Genomic DNA, 15795 nt, shown 5'->3' on the forward strand with positions numbered 1-15795 from the left:
TCTGGGCCCTTGATTCCATTCTTCTGATCTATTCTTTCACCAACAACACACTTTTTTCTATTACTTTTAAAAAAAGACTTTTGCCCTAGCCGGTTTGGCTCAATGGATAGAGTGTTGGCCTGCAGACTAAAGAGTCCTGGGTTTGATTCCAGTCAAGGGCACATACCCAGGTTGTGGGCTCGATCCCCAGTAGGGGATGTGCATGAGGTAGCTGATCAATGATTCTCTCTCATCATTGATGTTTCTATCTCTCTTTCCCTCTCCCTTCCTTTCTGAAATAAATAAAAATATATTAAAAAAAGATTTTTAATTATGATCACTTTCAAGCCTACAGAAACTACAATAAACATACACATACCCACCACCAATTATTTCAATACTAGACGCCCGGTGCATGAAAATTCATGCACTGGATGGGGGGCGGGGAGGGTGGTCCCTCAGCCCAGCCTGCCCCCTCTCACAGTCTGGGAGCCCTCAGGGGCAGGAGGCGACCCAGCCATCAGGGGAAGTCGACACCCCCATCACACCTCTGCTGCTGCCACTGCCGGCAGCGCAAGCCTCAGCAGGCCCTAGTTACCTGAGCCTCAGGTGGCCTTGGGTGGCTGGGCAGCCACCATCCGAGGCTTGCCTGTGCCTCGGGCCAGCCCTAGGAGGCTGGGAGCTGACATCTGAGGCTTTCCTGTGCCTTGGGCATCGGCTGGGCAGCCGCCATCTGAGGCTTGCCTGCACCTTGGGCTGGCCATCGGGGGGCTGAGGGCGGGTTCGGCCGCACCGTGCCCCTGCTGTGCTTCCCCAGCTGGGCTGAAAGGACTGTGGGACTCCGGTGGGGCTGAGGGGACTGGGCACTGCCATCTTGTGGCTATGGGTACTGCCATCTTTGTGACAGTGTGATGGTCAATTTGCATATCCCATCTTTATTAGATAGGAAGATTCTAATTTTCTGGCTATTAAGAAAATGTTGCCCTAACCAGTTTGGCTCAATGGATAGAGCGTTGGCCTGTGGACTCAAGGGTCCCAGGTTCAATTCTGGTCAAGGGCATGTACCTTGGTTGCAGGCACATCCCCAGTAGGGAGTATGCAGGAGGCAGCTGATCGATGTTTCTCTCTCATCGATGTTTCTAACTCTCTATCCCTCTCCCTTCCTCTCTGTAAAAAAATCAATAAAATATATATTAAAAAAAAAAAAGAAAACGTTCCTCAGAAAGTAGCTTCAGGAGAACCAAGATAGCAGTATTAGTAAAGTCTGGTACTTGCCACCTCCCACAACCACATTAAAATTACAACTAAAATACAGAACCATCATTCAGAACCACTAAAATCTGGCTGAATGGAAGTCCTACAACTAGAGAAGTAAAGAAGAAAGCAAATGATATGATTACATGAACTAAAGTGCTTGATCTTAAAAAAGTGTTGGTTAATAAATGATTATTTTCTTGGAGATCATTTCTGGTGGTGGGCTGCAAGGATCTTATCTAATTCTATTTTATGTCAGTTTTTTAAAATGTTTATTAGACAGGTAGAAACAAAAAAGGCATGTTCCTTAAATTTACAGATGTTATAAATTAAATGTGATTACTTATATAACATTTATTTATCTGAAATTATGTCCTAAAACAAACAAGATAAAATTTAATAAGAATAAAAGAAAAAAATTAAGTTTAAACATATAGAATTATAGAAGTACTAGTTGCCCAGTGCACGAATTCATGCACATTGAAAGGAACTTAATTAGAAGAAATATTTTAATATCACTATTCGCCCTTTCTCTATAATAGAAGTGTCAACCAAAAGCACAATCGACAGTGACAGATGGAAACACATGTGGGTGATTGGTGCCAGCAAGAGCTTTATATGTATCGCGCATGGGTGAGTCAATTTAGCCTTTTATAAATATAGAATAAACTTGCTTAATTAGACCTGCTTTCTGATTTAGCTAAACTTTTTCCAGCCCAGTGAAGGACTGCAATTTCTCTTTCGGGTAATTGTCAGCAACACAGCAGTAAATGTCAACATGAAGCAGATTATTATTGTAGATCACACAGGGAGAACAAAGGGTGAATATTTAAATGCAGCAGTGTTTGATTATATTCTGTGCAGTGAGAAAACCTGAAGTCATTTTCAAGGTCCACCATTTCTTACTTCTTTTCAGTTGGGTCAAGTTCTTAAGCTTTCTAAATCTCCATTTTCTAGCTAATGAAAAGAAAATAGGATTCCACTGAGTCTCCTATTTACCTACTTCAGGACTTCTGTGAGGATCAAATGAGATGAGGCATGGGAAAATGCTTCACAGACATTTGGTTAAAGTGTAAAATGTTTCCACCTGGCTATAAAGCAAGTCATGTTCCTGGGCTGAAGAAACTGCAAGGAGGCTAGTCGCTAGGGAGAGGAAGCCAGGTGTTGCTACGTCACATCATTACCTGGACAGACACTTAGCATATTAGCCTTTTATATAGATAGACTATGTAAGGTTTAATTGTAGTCTGTGTATAATAGGTTTGGATTTTTTTACTCTAGGTAATATGTTTGTTAAAAGAAAAACCTAATATAGGTTTGGGGTGCCTTACATGCAGAGTATACTTAATCAAAGGGACTATGATCAATCTATGACTCAGTTCTTGGCACACTGTGTTTGAAAATTGTGTTTTTTTCTGAGTGCACGATTTTAGAAGGAAAATAAAAAGTCAAAGTATATTTAAAAGAGGGAAAAGAGTGCAGTTTTGAGGGCTCACCAGGCCATTTGAGGAATAGTGTAAAGTACCAGAGATTTTGAAGAAGAGGAAAGTATTAGAAGATCTTCTAGTAGTTACTTAATAGTTTGCTTCCAATAGTTCAAGGCTTGCAATGTCTGTAAAGAATGGTATTAATTTTGTGCAGTTCCTAGGGCAGAACCAGTGCCAGTTGTGTAAGGTGAGGGAAGTTGATTTGATGATCACAAATCATATGACATAGGCTTTAGAGTTAAGCAGACCTGGATTTTAATTCTGTCATCAGCATTGGCTTTGGTAAAAGGAATGACTTTTACGCTTCATTTTCCTAATGTGCTAAATAGGTATAATAAGGCCTGTCTCATTTTAAGGATTAGACATAATATATAAATGTGCTTAGTTCCTGGCATAGGTTAGTATTTAATAAATAATCATGATTACACATAAATGGATAATAGAGATTTCTAACACTGGAAAAATTCAGGTGTATGGGGCTGTGGTGGGAATATTGGAGAGAGGATTTCTACTTAAGACAGGGGACTTAATTTAAGATCTATTCCGACTTTTAGCACAATGCCTTTAATTTCCACCTTGGTCTGAAATCTTTCCCCAGACTGCTTTTCCCTTGCTGCACAAAGCAATCCGGTGCAATCTATTGCCATCAAGTTGATACTCTCTGGTTGACTTCTGGAAGTCAGCTTGAAAGAAGTCAGAACAGGCTGTGGGCGTAGCTATGACAAAAGAGGTCAGAGAGTAAGAAAATACAGTGTTCACAGGCAAGGGTCTTCTCCTTTAGTGTCTCCACTTGCTACTCGGGGAGCAGGCGAAGGTTTCAGGATTGATTATGCTACTAGAGGCACTAACTGAAAGAAGCCTCCACTGCACACCACATCAAACTCCTGGCAAGAGGGAAGCGAAAAATGTGATCCAGGTCAGGCGTGAAAAGCGGGTCTGGACTTGCTGGCTGGAACTAAGGGCAGGCAGTGTAGAAAGTCCCAGGGACCGAATGGAGGCCCTTAGATGCCATCAGTTTACAGCAAAGGTTGAGGAGACAAAAAAGAGGAAAGCGACAGGAGGGGGGAAAATAGGTTGGAGGGTTCCAGAGGGAAGAGGAAGGCTGGCAAGTCGTGGACTACTAGAGTTGTGAACCAGAACCTTGCCGGGGGGCGAACCTCTACCGAGTCTCCCAGCTGCTAGTCAGTCCAGCTAGGTCACTTCTGCAAACCTGTCTGTGGCCGGCAATCTCGGTCCGGCTTCGATCGTAGCCTTGATAACTTCCCTGCGGCCCCTCTCCCGCCCACTGGGTCCCACCCGCCTATTTGCCTTTAGCGCTGGGGGTCGACCAGATAGTCCGCGGCTCGGCTGCAGGCAAGACCCGGAGAGCGGATCTCGCTCCGGGCGGCGCGCGTGCTCGCGCGCGCGCGCTCCCCCACGAGGATACTGGGCATGCGCGGCGCGCGGCTGGCTCGGCGGCGAGTGGTGAGCGGGCGGGCACATCCAGACTTCGCTGGCAGCGGCTGGCGGGGCGGTGTCGGCGGGCGCCAGGTCCGCGCGGGGCTCGTCCCGGAGATCGCTTCTCTGCAACTGGGCGCAGACAGCGGCTGGGCGGCTCGCGGAGGACGGGGAGGGCGCCGTCCAGGTCGGAGGCTTCCTCTTGGCCACCTCCTGCCTCGTCTGGGCTGGAGGCGCCTCCGGGGAAAGCCGCGGCCCCGAAGGCGGATCCGAGGTAAGAACCCCTCGGTGAGAGGCGCCCGCCGGGGTCCGACGGTGGGAACTCATCCTGGATGTTAAAAACCCGCCTTTGTGTGCTTGGAGGGAGCGGTGCCCGGCGCCGCGTCCGCCTTCATTCACTTTCACAGCTTTCAACTGGTGTCGGGAGCCAGGTGTGCGCGCCCGCGCGCCGGTCCCGGTGCGCCCGGGAGCCCGTGCCCACCCCGGCCGCCTGCCCCGCGCCGCCCGCCGCGCCCGGGCTCCGGGAAGGTGAGCGGGGAAGATTCACGGTGTCCCTGCAATATTTCCTGGTAACCTGAGCTTCCGCAGATCCACCTGCGCTTCTCTGGGCGGCGGGGCGACTACAGAACGACTGTTCTCGGGGTTCATCGTAGACTTGGGGTTTGCAGAGCTACTCTCCCCATCTCCAAACGGGGAGGGGGTCTTTTCAGATTGACATTCTGGGACAAGGTCTCGCCAGCGCCTGTCTCCTCAAATGAATATAGCTCATTATATTCGAAGAGTTGTCACTTATAATCTTCTAATTCCTGTTGGCTGCCTCCCCCCCCCCCCCCCCCCCCCCCCTTTTTAAAGCTTGCTCCGCTTTACTCATCATTTTACTTTTGGGAAGATAGCCTTTCTGGTGCCTGTCAGTTAATGCCTTGCGAGTGGATTTCCCCACCTCTGCAGACCCTGCTGGCTCCTCAGATGCTCACTGTCTTTCCTTTCCTTTCCAGGACTACCTGTATGCAGAATCTTTGCACCAATTGTCCTCTTCCTTTGCATTGTTTCTCAAATTCTTCTTTTCCCATAGTACTGCTGGAATCTCTAGGGGCAGGACGCTGCGGTATTAGGATTTGAAATGCATAGATGTTGAGAGCGGTAGAGCATTAGGAATCGGAATCCTCCTTTATAAAATATATTTCAGTGACATGCATTATGGCTTTTTTTTTGTTTTTGAAAGGTTTCAGTTCTTGCCTGAGATGATAAGAGGAATATCTTAAGAGTTCAGATAAAACTTGGTTCTCGAGGTATGTGAATAGCTTGATTTTGGCTTTGTTATTCCGGGGAGATAGGAGAAAGGATTTCCAGAAGACTGCTTTATATATGTATCAACAACAGAGCAACTGTGTTGTGTATTGCTTGCAATTTATTTCAGTGGAAAGGATACCATTCTTCTTTCTACAGCGACTTGGGTTTTTGCAAAGTGTGCGCTAGTAATTTAGATCATGTGGTCTTTGAAATTAAAGTCAGTGTCATCCTCTCTCACCTTAGTATAGATTTTCAATTTGAGTTGTCGTTTTCTGGACATATTGCTACAGTTTTTAAGTTGCTGGTCTGGAAAATTTTGGGTCATGGGTTCACACTTTTACTTACAATTTGAAAAAATAATGCACTTTATAAATATGCCATGTAAAGGGTAGGTTAGGATATATCACAAATGTAGTGACGTTTTATAGAATGCCTTTAGTGCAGAATTCATAGAGTAAGACTTTTTAAAATTCCACAAGCCATTCATTTCACAGCAGAAAAAAAAGAAAACTTGCTTTTTAATTCCACTAATCTGAGAGATACCACTTTTTATAATATTTGATACATACTCTTTGAAATCTTTTTTTTCTTCCATCTCCAATGTCATTCAATATGATTATATAGTGATTTTCAGCTTTGTAGTCTGGGAATACTTTAAATTAAATTGTATTTAGGGTGATCCCGCCCCCCCCCCCCCCCCCCCCCAATGGCTTATTCTTGTTCCCTATCAGGAATCTAATGTCTAAATAAAAGCAACATTTCCTTTTGCTTTAATCTTTAGCTTTTCTTGCTTTAAAGTTTTTATCTATGCTGATACTTTTTGGATAGTAGTCTTTCTATGCTATGACATAGGTTTTCTGTTCTTTGCTTTCAGTATTTTTATTTGATACATTTTAAGTCCTAGTTTTGTCTACTTTTTCTTTTTCCTCTATTGTTTTCTACACTTACCTCTAATAATTTTGCGCTAGCTCACTTGAACCATGGTTTATATAAGAAAATATAGTATTCAGAATAAAAGATGATAGTTTTTCTCAAGTCTCTCTTTAGATGCTTGAAGTTTTGTTGGATGAATATTTTAGCACTGATTTGATTTATATAAAATTTAGGTTAGCTTTTCTGGGTTGTATGGCTCCAGCATATTTGGTAGTTATTTTAGATCATCAGAAAACAACACAAGTGGATGATTGATAGGTTACAAATTTTCAGACATCTGCAATGGTCTGTAAAGGGAAAAAGTGGAATTTTTGTTAAAGTACTTCAGCTATAATACACCCCTTCTGGGAATTACTGCATGAAATTGTTTGCAGCTGTTAGTGATTGAAAAATATTTTCTTAAAAAGAAAGTCCTGTAACAGAATAGTTGTAAACATTTTAAATTTAATATATGCAGGGAAGTTGTGAAGTTCTTCAGTGTTTCACTACAACATCTTCAATATTTTCTAGATGCATTCTTAAATTTTAAAAATATATTTTATTTTTTAGATCAGTTTTATATTTACAGAAAAAATTATAAAGTTAGTGATTTCTCATGTATCTCTCTACCCAGTTTCCCCTCTTATTAACATCTCACATTGGTATTTATTACAGTTAATGAATCAATATTGCTACATTATTATTAACTAAAGTTTATACTTTATTTAGATTTCCTTAGTTTTTATCTAATCTCCTTTTTCTGTTCTAGGATCCTATCATAGGCTATTACACTTAATAGTTAAGTCTCCTTAAGCTCCTCTTGGTTGTGACAGTTTGTTAGTCTTTCCTTGTTTTTGATGACCTTCATAGTTGTGAGGAGTATTGGTCAGGTATTTTTTAGAATGCCCACCGCTCCCCATTGGAATTAGCCTAATGTTTCTCTGATGATCAGACTGAGGTTTTGGGTTTTGTGGAGGAAGATCACAGATGTAAAGTGCTCTTTTGATTACATTATACAAAGAGTACATACTATCAACATGATTTATCACTATTGATATTGATCTTGATCATATGACCGAGATAGTGTTTGTTAGGTTTCTGCACTGAAAAGTTGTTTCTTTCAGGCAGTACTCTTAAAAGGAAATCACTGTGCACAGCCCATACTTAAGGAGTGGAGAGTTACGTATCTCTTCCTCAAGGGTGGAGTATCTGTATAAATTACTTGGAATTCTTCTGCGTGTCTTTCTCCCATTTATGTATATACTCAGTTATTTACTTATATTTATCTGGACTTAATGGATATATATATATATATATATATATATAGCCCGGTGCACGAAATTCGTGCACGGGGGGGGGGGGGGGTCGTCCCCCTCAGCCCACCCTACACCTTCTCCAATCCGGGACCCCTTGGGGGATGTCCAACTGCCAGTTTAGGCCAGATCCCCTGGACCAGCAGTTGGACATCCCTCTCACAATCTGGGACCGCTGGCTCCTAACTGCTCACCTGTCTGCCTGCCTGATTTCCCCTAACTGCCCCTCCCTGCCGGCCTGGTTGCCCTCAACTGTCCCCCCCACCAGCCTGATCGCCCCCAACTGCCACTCCCACCCCTCACCAGCCTGGTCGCCCCCAACTGCCCTCCCCCCCCTGCCCCCCTGTCAGCCTGGTCACTCCACGCAGCCTGCTGTTCAGTTGTTTGGTTGTCCCTCACTAACCCCCCTGCCGGCTTGGTCGCCCCACGCAGCCTGCTGTTCGGTTGTTACTGTGATGGTGTCCTGGACAATTTGCATATTCCTCTATTATTAGTATAGATTATTAGTATAGATATATCTATGATGGAGCCAACTAATATATATATATATGTATATGTAAATATATATACACGCACATGTATATATATATGTATATATGTATGTATATAACATATATATCACAATTACACTTTGGGTTATAATCTATTACTACTTTATTTTCTTGCTCAAATTGTTTCAGCTTTGACCATTGGGAGCTCTTTCAGTTGTCTCCATCATTTTTTTTTTTTTTAAAAATATATTTTATTGATTTTTTACAGAGAGGAAGGGAGAGGGATAGAGAGTTAGAAACATCGATGAGAGAGAAACATCGATTAGCTGCCTCCTGCACACCCCCTACTGGGGATGTGCCTGCAACCAAGGTACATGCCCTTGACCGGAATCGAACCCGGGACCCTTCAGTCCGCAGGCCGACGCTCTATCCACTGAGCCAAACCGGTCAGGGCTCCATCATTTTTTAAAAATCACTTACTTTCTACATTAAAAGATGATCCAGGCTTATAGTGTATATTTCTATTTCCTGCCCCAGTACTAGACTCAGCCAGAAAGAATCTGGTTCATTTTCTTGGGAAATGATATTAGAAACTAAGGTGTGGATGCTCGGTGTTCTTGTGGCTACTGGTGTGTCATTTCTTCTAGGCCCTCTCATTTGACACAGCAGGAAATACATGTGTGTATACAAACCCATGTACATACACTTATCTATACATAGTTCTCTGTGTATCATATTAAGCTAATAATGAGTTCATATGGATGTCCCTTCTCTACCTAATCCATTACCACCTATATCACTCTGGCCTTCTCCCCTTGCTTATCTGTAAACTCACTCCAACAGTGAGAAGAAAGCTGGCTCCCACCATTTGCCATCCATTTACTTAATTGTTCAATTCCATTATATATGTACAGCAGTATTGAAATTGTTAGCCTGTACTCCCTTTACAGAGAGTAGAAACACTTTATCAATTAGAGTGCAGTTCCTTTTGCTTTTAGTCTTATAGGCTCCTTCTCCTCCTATCTCCTTTAGTGAGGTTGCTACAGAAATGTACTAGTATAATACAGTTCTATCCTTTTGTCATAATCTGCATTCCATCCTGGGATCTTCTGACCTTCCAAATTATTATTTTTTAATTTGAAAACATTAAGTTTCATTCTTTGTTCTGTAAAGTTTTATGGATTTTGACAAATGCATAATTTCATGTGTCCATCATTACAATATCAAAGTATCATACAGAATAATTTCAACATAGTAAACATCTCCTGTGCTTTACCTATCACTTCCTTATCCTTGGCAAGCAGTAATTTTTTTTTTTTACTGTCTATATTGTCTTGCCTTTCCAGATGTCATATAATTGGAATTACCAGACTGGTTTCTTTCACTTAGTGATATGCATTAAGATTTATTTATATATCTTATTGCAGTTTGATAGAGTTCCTGTTGCTTCTTCATCCTTGTTAGCATTTGGTATTTTCAGTTTTTTTTTATATTACACATTCTAATAGGTATGTAGTAATACTTTATTACTGCTTTAATTTGCCATTCCTTAATGATATTTGATGTTAAGCATCTTTTCATACTCGATTTTCCATATGTATATTTTTTTTTGGTGAAATGTTTGTTCTGAACTTTTGCTTGTTTTTTATAGGGTTGTCTGTTTTTTTATTGTTGAGTTTTAAGAATTCTTTATAAATTTTTTGATACAAGCACTCTGTCAGATATGTGTTTTGTAAGTATCTTTTTTCAATCTGGCTTGTTCAGTATAGATGCAACCATCCTAGGTCTAACTACATAGTACACGTCAGCAACAACCTTAATCTTTTCCCCCCCCTGAGTATTTTTGATTATCTGTTGGTTGAATCAATGTATGCAGAACCTGTGAATATTGAGGACAAACTGTAATTTATTTTCTTCTTCCACACTAACCCAGCGATTCTTCTTTGTGGAAAATGGAATTGTTAATATGAATAATATCTGTCAGTTCTTTTAGACCTAACCATAGGAAATAATGAAGTTGTTTTTTTTTATGAAGAGGATCTGAAATAATGGATTTGCAGGGTGTATGCTGAGAAGAAACAGATAATGTATGTATTATCTAGAAACTTGATACTTAGCAATATCGTCTTTAATGTTACCTATGCCACAACTCTTGCAACAAACGGCTTTTTTTCAAGTACCTTTCTTTTAATAAACTCTTTGTGTTATTGGTATTGGGACAAGAAGTATTTATATTATAATACTATAGTTAGAATCAGCCTTCAAGAAGCATCTAGAGCAGTGGTTCTCAACCTTCTGGCCCTTTAAATACAGTTCCTCATGTTGTGACCCAACCATAAAACTATTTTCGTTGCTACTTCATAACTGTAATGTTGCTACTGTTATGAATCGTAATGTAAATATCTGATATGCAGGATGGTCTTAGGCGCCCCCTGTGAAAGGGTCGTTCGACCGCCAAAGGGGTCGTGACCCACAGGTTGAGAACCCCTGAACTAGCGAGATCTGACATACTAAAACTAGCACCTAGTTTTATAACTGTTAAATCATATTGATCTTTTTTAATTCTTACAAGAGCGTTTTAAGGCAAGTCTCCTTATTTCCATATTGCAGGTAATAAGTAGGCTCATAATCTAGATGGGAACCCTGATCTTTCTGACTCCAAAACCCATGCTCTCTTTACTTGGCTGTGCTATGTCTCATAGAATAAAAGTACCAGGATAGTATCAGGATGTCCTTGATTTTTAAAAATAAGAGAGAAAAAAATTATGGACACAGACAATAGTGTGATGATTGCTAGGGGGAGGGGGCAGAAGAGGGTATAAGGGGAAGGAAGAGGGTATAAAGGGGATAAGTGGTGATGGATGGAGACTTGACTTGGGGTGGGGAATACACAGTGCAGTGTACAGATGATGTGTTGTGGAATTGTGCACCTAAAATCTGTATAATTTTGTTAACTAGTGTCACCCAATCTATATATATAAAGGGCTAAGCGACCGGCTGACCAGCCAGTAGGTATGATGTGCACTGACCAGGGGCCAGACGCTCAACGTAGGAGCTGCTGAGCGACAGCAACTTTGCAGAGTGCTCTCTCACACTCTGGAACCCCTTGGGGGATGTCGGACTGCCAGTTTTGGCCTGATCCCTGCAGGCCAGGCCAAGGGACCCCACCTGCGAGAGGGACCCCCACTCACTCTGCAGATGCCCTTGGAGCCCTGGCGCCACCCTAGGTGCAGCAGGCCAGGGAGGGACCCCGGGAGGTTGGCTCCAGAGCGTGTCCGGCCTGTCTTGCCCAGTCTCGCCCCACCAGCCACCTTCTATTTAATTTCCTTTTAATGTGCACGAATCCGTGCACCAGGCCTCTAGTAAATTCAATAAAAAGACAACCACAATGAAAGGTATAGAACATCAGCATCACCCCTAGAAAGCGGAGGGTGAACAGTTCTAAATTATCTGCCTTGCTAGATATCTATTTAGATATCCCAGTACCTTTAATCACTTGCCCCTCAAATGGGGCATAAAACCTTTTTATTTTTCTCCTTCAAATAGTTTTGGACCTACTTTTATTCCAGTCCTCAAACACACATCTCATTTTAATCCCTGTTGATGGAGATTCAGGTTAGAAAACAAACAAAAAAGTAAATTTTCTTGAAAGAGAGGAAATGAGGAAATTGTGGGGGATTAAGAGAAATAAAACAAATAATGGTAGTATTGGGTAGTTGTTTTTCCCTTTGCCCCACTGAATTGTAAGTTTCTTAAGGGCAGGAACTAAGTCTCAGTTTTCTTTAAGCATAGCACATCACATGAGACATATTCACAAAATGTTTGTTGAATGAAATTAGCATTTACTATCACTTTTAACACATATATGTTTAGAATGGTTAGAAGGGGATGAGTTTTTCCTCACAGAGGAGGTTGAACTTACTATATTTCCCTCCCTCCCTCCCTCCCTCCCTCCCTCCCTCCCTCCTTCCCTCCCTCCCTCCCTCCCTCCCTCCCTCCCTTCCTTCCTTCCTGTCTTCCTGCCTTCCTTCTTTCCTTCCACATTTGGTGAGCATCTGTTCTGTGCCAGACACTGACTGAGACTATAAAGATGAATAAGACAGGGTTTCTTCATTCTGTCATCAGGGAACCCAGAAAATGGAGGGAAGCAGGCATTTCAGTAGAGTATAGAACTAAAGAGAGTATATATTAAACAAACAAGTAATGGATTTTGAAATCAGAGAGATCTTATCTGCCTTAGTTTTCATATCTAAGAAGTGGAAATTATAATACTACCTACTTTGACACAGTTGTTGAGGGGTAGGTTAAATGAAAAAAAGAAAGAAAAAAAGTATATCGCAGCACATTAATGAAAAGAGGTTTCCTGTGGCTGAGGCAATCAGAAAAGTCTTTACTGTGGGAGGTGACATTTGAGTTTTATAGGATGAATTTTTGAGGCCCAGAATGAGAGTAGGAGTTGGGACTCTGGGGCATTCCAGGCAGAGAGATGAATATGTTTGATGTGTGCACAATGCAGGGAGGGACATGATGGGAGTGGTGGGAAATTCTGTACTTTCTCACATACAGAGTCTACAGGGTTATTAGAAAGAACAGAATAACCAGTTATTTTTCACTTTTATAAGTAACAATACAATAGAGTATTCACTACATTGTAGTAGGAGAGAATAAAGATACCAAACCTGTTTTAAGAGCTGCATGAGTCTCTGAATATTATGATTGTTTGACTATAGTCCTTATGTAGTAGATAAATTATTGTGTTCTTTTTTAGTCCTGTGATAGTCATGTGATTTTATTCATGAAGAGGACTTGTGTGCTTTTGGGTGAAATCAGAGGTCCTGTCCCAAACCATTGTTATATTTAGTAGCATACAACATTAGAATGTAACATCCCACAAAGGCATCATCTAGTCCTATTCTAACCATCTAAGAATTCTAAGAATCATGAACAGTTTTAGACCACAACCTGAAACTTAATAGTCACGAATTGCTAAAATAATGTGTTAGTGAATGAATAATGAGCTTGATAACAGGTCAGTGTTCTATAGTTGAAAAATTGTTTTTAATATAAGAAGAGAAGAAAAAAAGATGAAGATCAATAGAAGGAAAAAAATTAAACTTAAAAAGAGGGAAATATTTTTAAAGTCCTTTATTGGAGGCTATTAATATACAAATTTCATTTTATTTAGAAGATTTTATTAGCAACATTAGAATATTACCTCTCTGTACGAATATTATTTCTTATTCTAGAAATACATATGCATTACTGATGTATTTATTGGTTTAATGCAACAATAGATTTTTTCTATTGAAATATTTGTCATCATTAAACACTAACTTGTTTCTGTTGATTCTAATAATTCTAATGTTTTCTGATATTGTTTGTTTTTCTCTAGAAAATAATATGTTTAAAATAAAGTATAGGTGGCAAAATAATTCTATAAAGAAAAGTGTGTGTGAAATTTGTCACATTTGAAAAGACATTGAATGCATTGAATACAATTTATTTAATATTCTATAACAGTTTTACATTTGAAGTTGAATAGTAATTTTAGACTCGAAGAGAAAGAAGATGGTTTTTAGTAGACAATAAGATGGTTTTAATTTTAGACATGAAGAGACAATAAGGTAGTATTAAATGTGAAGAAAGATACACTTGTTATAGAGAGGGAAGATACATTTAACTTTCATAAATGGAAGAAAAATGGAACACTATTACATGTAGATATCCCCCACCCTGCCCCATAATAGCTTGCTCAGTTTGTTTGTAATTTCCAATTTCTCTTTCCAGTGTGTTTTCAAAACTTTAACTGTTTTATGACTAAGTGCATAAAGGGATTTTAAAATATTACTCTTTAATTTAGAAATATTGATTTAGAAACCCTATCTCAAGGTTGACTTGCCTTATGATTTTAGTGTGTTTACCTACATTATCAGAACTTCTGATGTATAGTGTGTTTATTTTTAGTACTGTGTACTACAACTAGTGTTAAAAGGTTTTTTACACCTCAGGATCTTTTTACTCTACGGACAACATTAATTTTTTTGTTAGTTCTTTTATTTAACTCTTTTGTGGGGCCTTGTTAGATTCTGAATAATTTAAAAGCTGTGGAATTCGTTCTGTGATAAAAATCTAGTCATTGGGCCAAATCTTGTAGCATTATTCACATGATACTCATGCATGTAAAGGTTTAGAGTTAATATATATGCCTGAAGAATGTATGTTAAAGATGATGTTTTTAATTATTGAGGAAAATACCTTATAAAGATTTTAATGGTCATTAATTTGCAGATTTGATTAAAGTTTCATCTTCTGTTTTATTTATTACTAGAGGCCCAGTGCATGAAATTCATGCACTGGTAGGGTCCCTAGTGGCTGCTGGCCGCCGGCCAGGGCCTCCCTCCCTCCCCCCGGTGGCCCCGCCCCTCCTGGTTGAGGGGACATTTGTATATTACGCTTTTATTATATAGGACTAGAGGACTGGTGCATGGATTCATGCACCGGTGGGGTCCCTCAGTCTGGTCTGCAGGGATAGGGCCAAAACCAACTGGTTCTCTGACATCCCCCGAGAGGTTCTGGATTGCGAGAGGGCACAGGCCAAGCCAAAGGACCCCACCAGTGCATTATTGGGGTTGGGGAGGGACTGTGGGAGGGCATGTCTGGCCCACTTGCCTAGTCCCAATCGGCCGCACCCCAGCAGCAAGCTAACCTACCCATCGGAGTGTCTGCCCCCTGATGGTCAGTGTGCATCATAGCAACTGGTCAAATGGTCGAACAAACAGTTGGACACTTAGCATATTAGGCTTTTATTATATAGGATTATTATTGTTAGTTTTGGTTAATCCTCGCCTGAGGATATTTTTTCCGTTGCTTTTTCAGAGAAAGTTGAAGGGAGAGGGGAGAGAGAAGTAGAGTGAGGGAGAGAGAGGGCAGGGAGTTGGGGGGAGAGAGAGAGAGAAAGAGAGAGAGATCAGTGTGAGAGAGACACATCGGTTGGTTGCCTCTACTGGGGATCTAGCCCACAACCTGGTCATGTTCCCTGAATGGGAATCGAACCTTGGCTTCCTGGTTCATAGGTGAAAGCTCATCCCCTGAGCCACACCAGCCTGGCTCATCTTCTATTTTAAAATGAACAATCCGTGATAGTCAAACCTGAAAAATAATATATAAAGAATGATATAGCCCTAGATGGTTTGGCTCAGTGGATAGAGTGCCAGTCTGCAGACTGAAAGGTCCCAGGTTCGATTCTGGTCAAGGCCACATGCCTGGGTTGCAGGCTCGATCCCCAGTAGGGGGCATGCTGGAGGAAACCAATCAATGATTCTCTCTCATCATTGATGTTTTTATCTCTCCGTCTCCCTTCCTCTCTGAAATCAATAACAATATATGAAAAAAAGAATGATATAAAGAATTATCAGTTCTATGTTTTATGTATAATAATATATTTGCTATCTTTGTAGAAAAGATATATCATCTTTTCTTTTCATATTATTTTACTTTTCTATATTTTTTATCCAAATTATTGAAACAAAAGGTTTAATCACCATTTTTACTACAACATTCATGTACTTGGCTGTATTTCTCATTTCCCCACACTATCCTAAGACTTGCTTCTTCCATGGTCTCATATAGAAA

General features: G+C 40.8%; 1 protein-coding gene across 2 annotated transcripts in view; it reads left to right on the forward strand.

Moving 5' to 3' along the window:
* Positions 1-4252: 4252 nt before the first annotated feature.
* The window catches only part of EPS8 (EGFR pathway substrate 8, signaling adaptor), a 168672-nt gene continuing 157129 nt past the window's right edge, over positions 4253-15795 (forward strand). Inside the window, exon 1 of one of the 2 annotated variants that reach the window (XM_070410641.1) lies at positions 4253-4431. The gene's annotated coding sequence lies outside the window, so the exon portion shown is untranslated. The remainder of the gene's footprint in view (positions 4432-15795) is intronic. The other variant, XM_070410637.1, reaches the window with a different exon arrangement.

Source organism: Myotis yumanensis, unplaced genomic scaffold (genome assembly GCF_028538775.1).
Source record: "Myotis yumanensis isolate MYYU_CA2020_CCGP unplaced genomic scaffold, mMyoYum1.0.hap1 SCAF_3, whole genome shotgun sequence".
In the NCBI taxonomy this organism is placed as follows: domain Eukaryota; kingdom Metazoa; phylum Chordata; class Mammalia; order Chiroptera; family Vespertilionidae; genus Myotis; species Myotis yumanensis.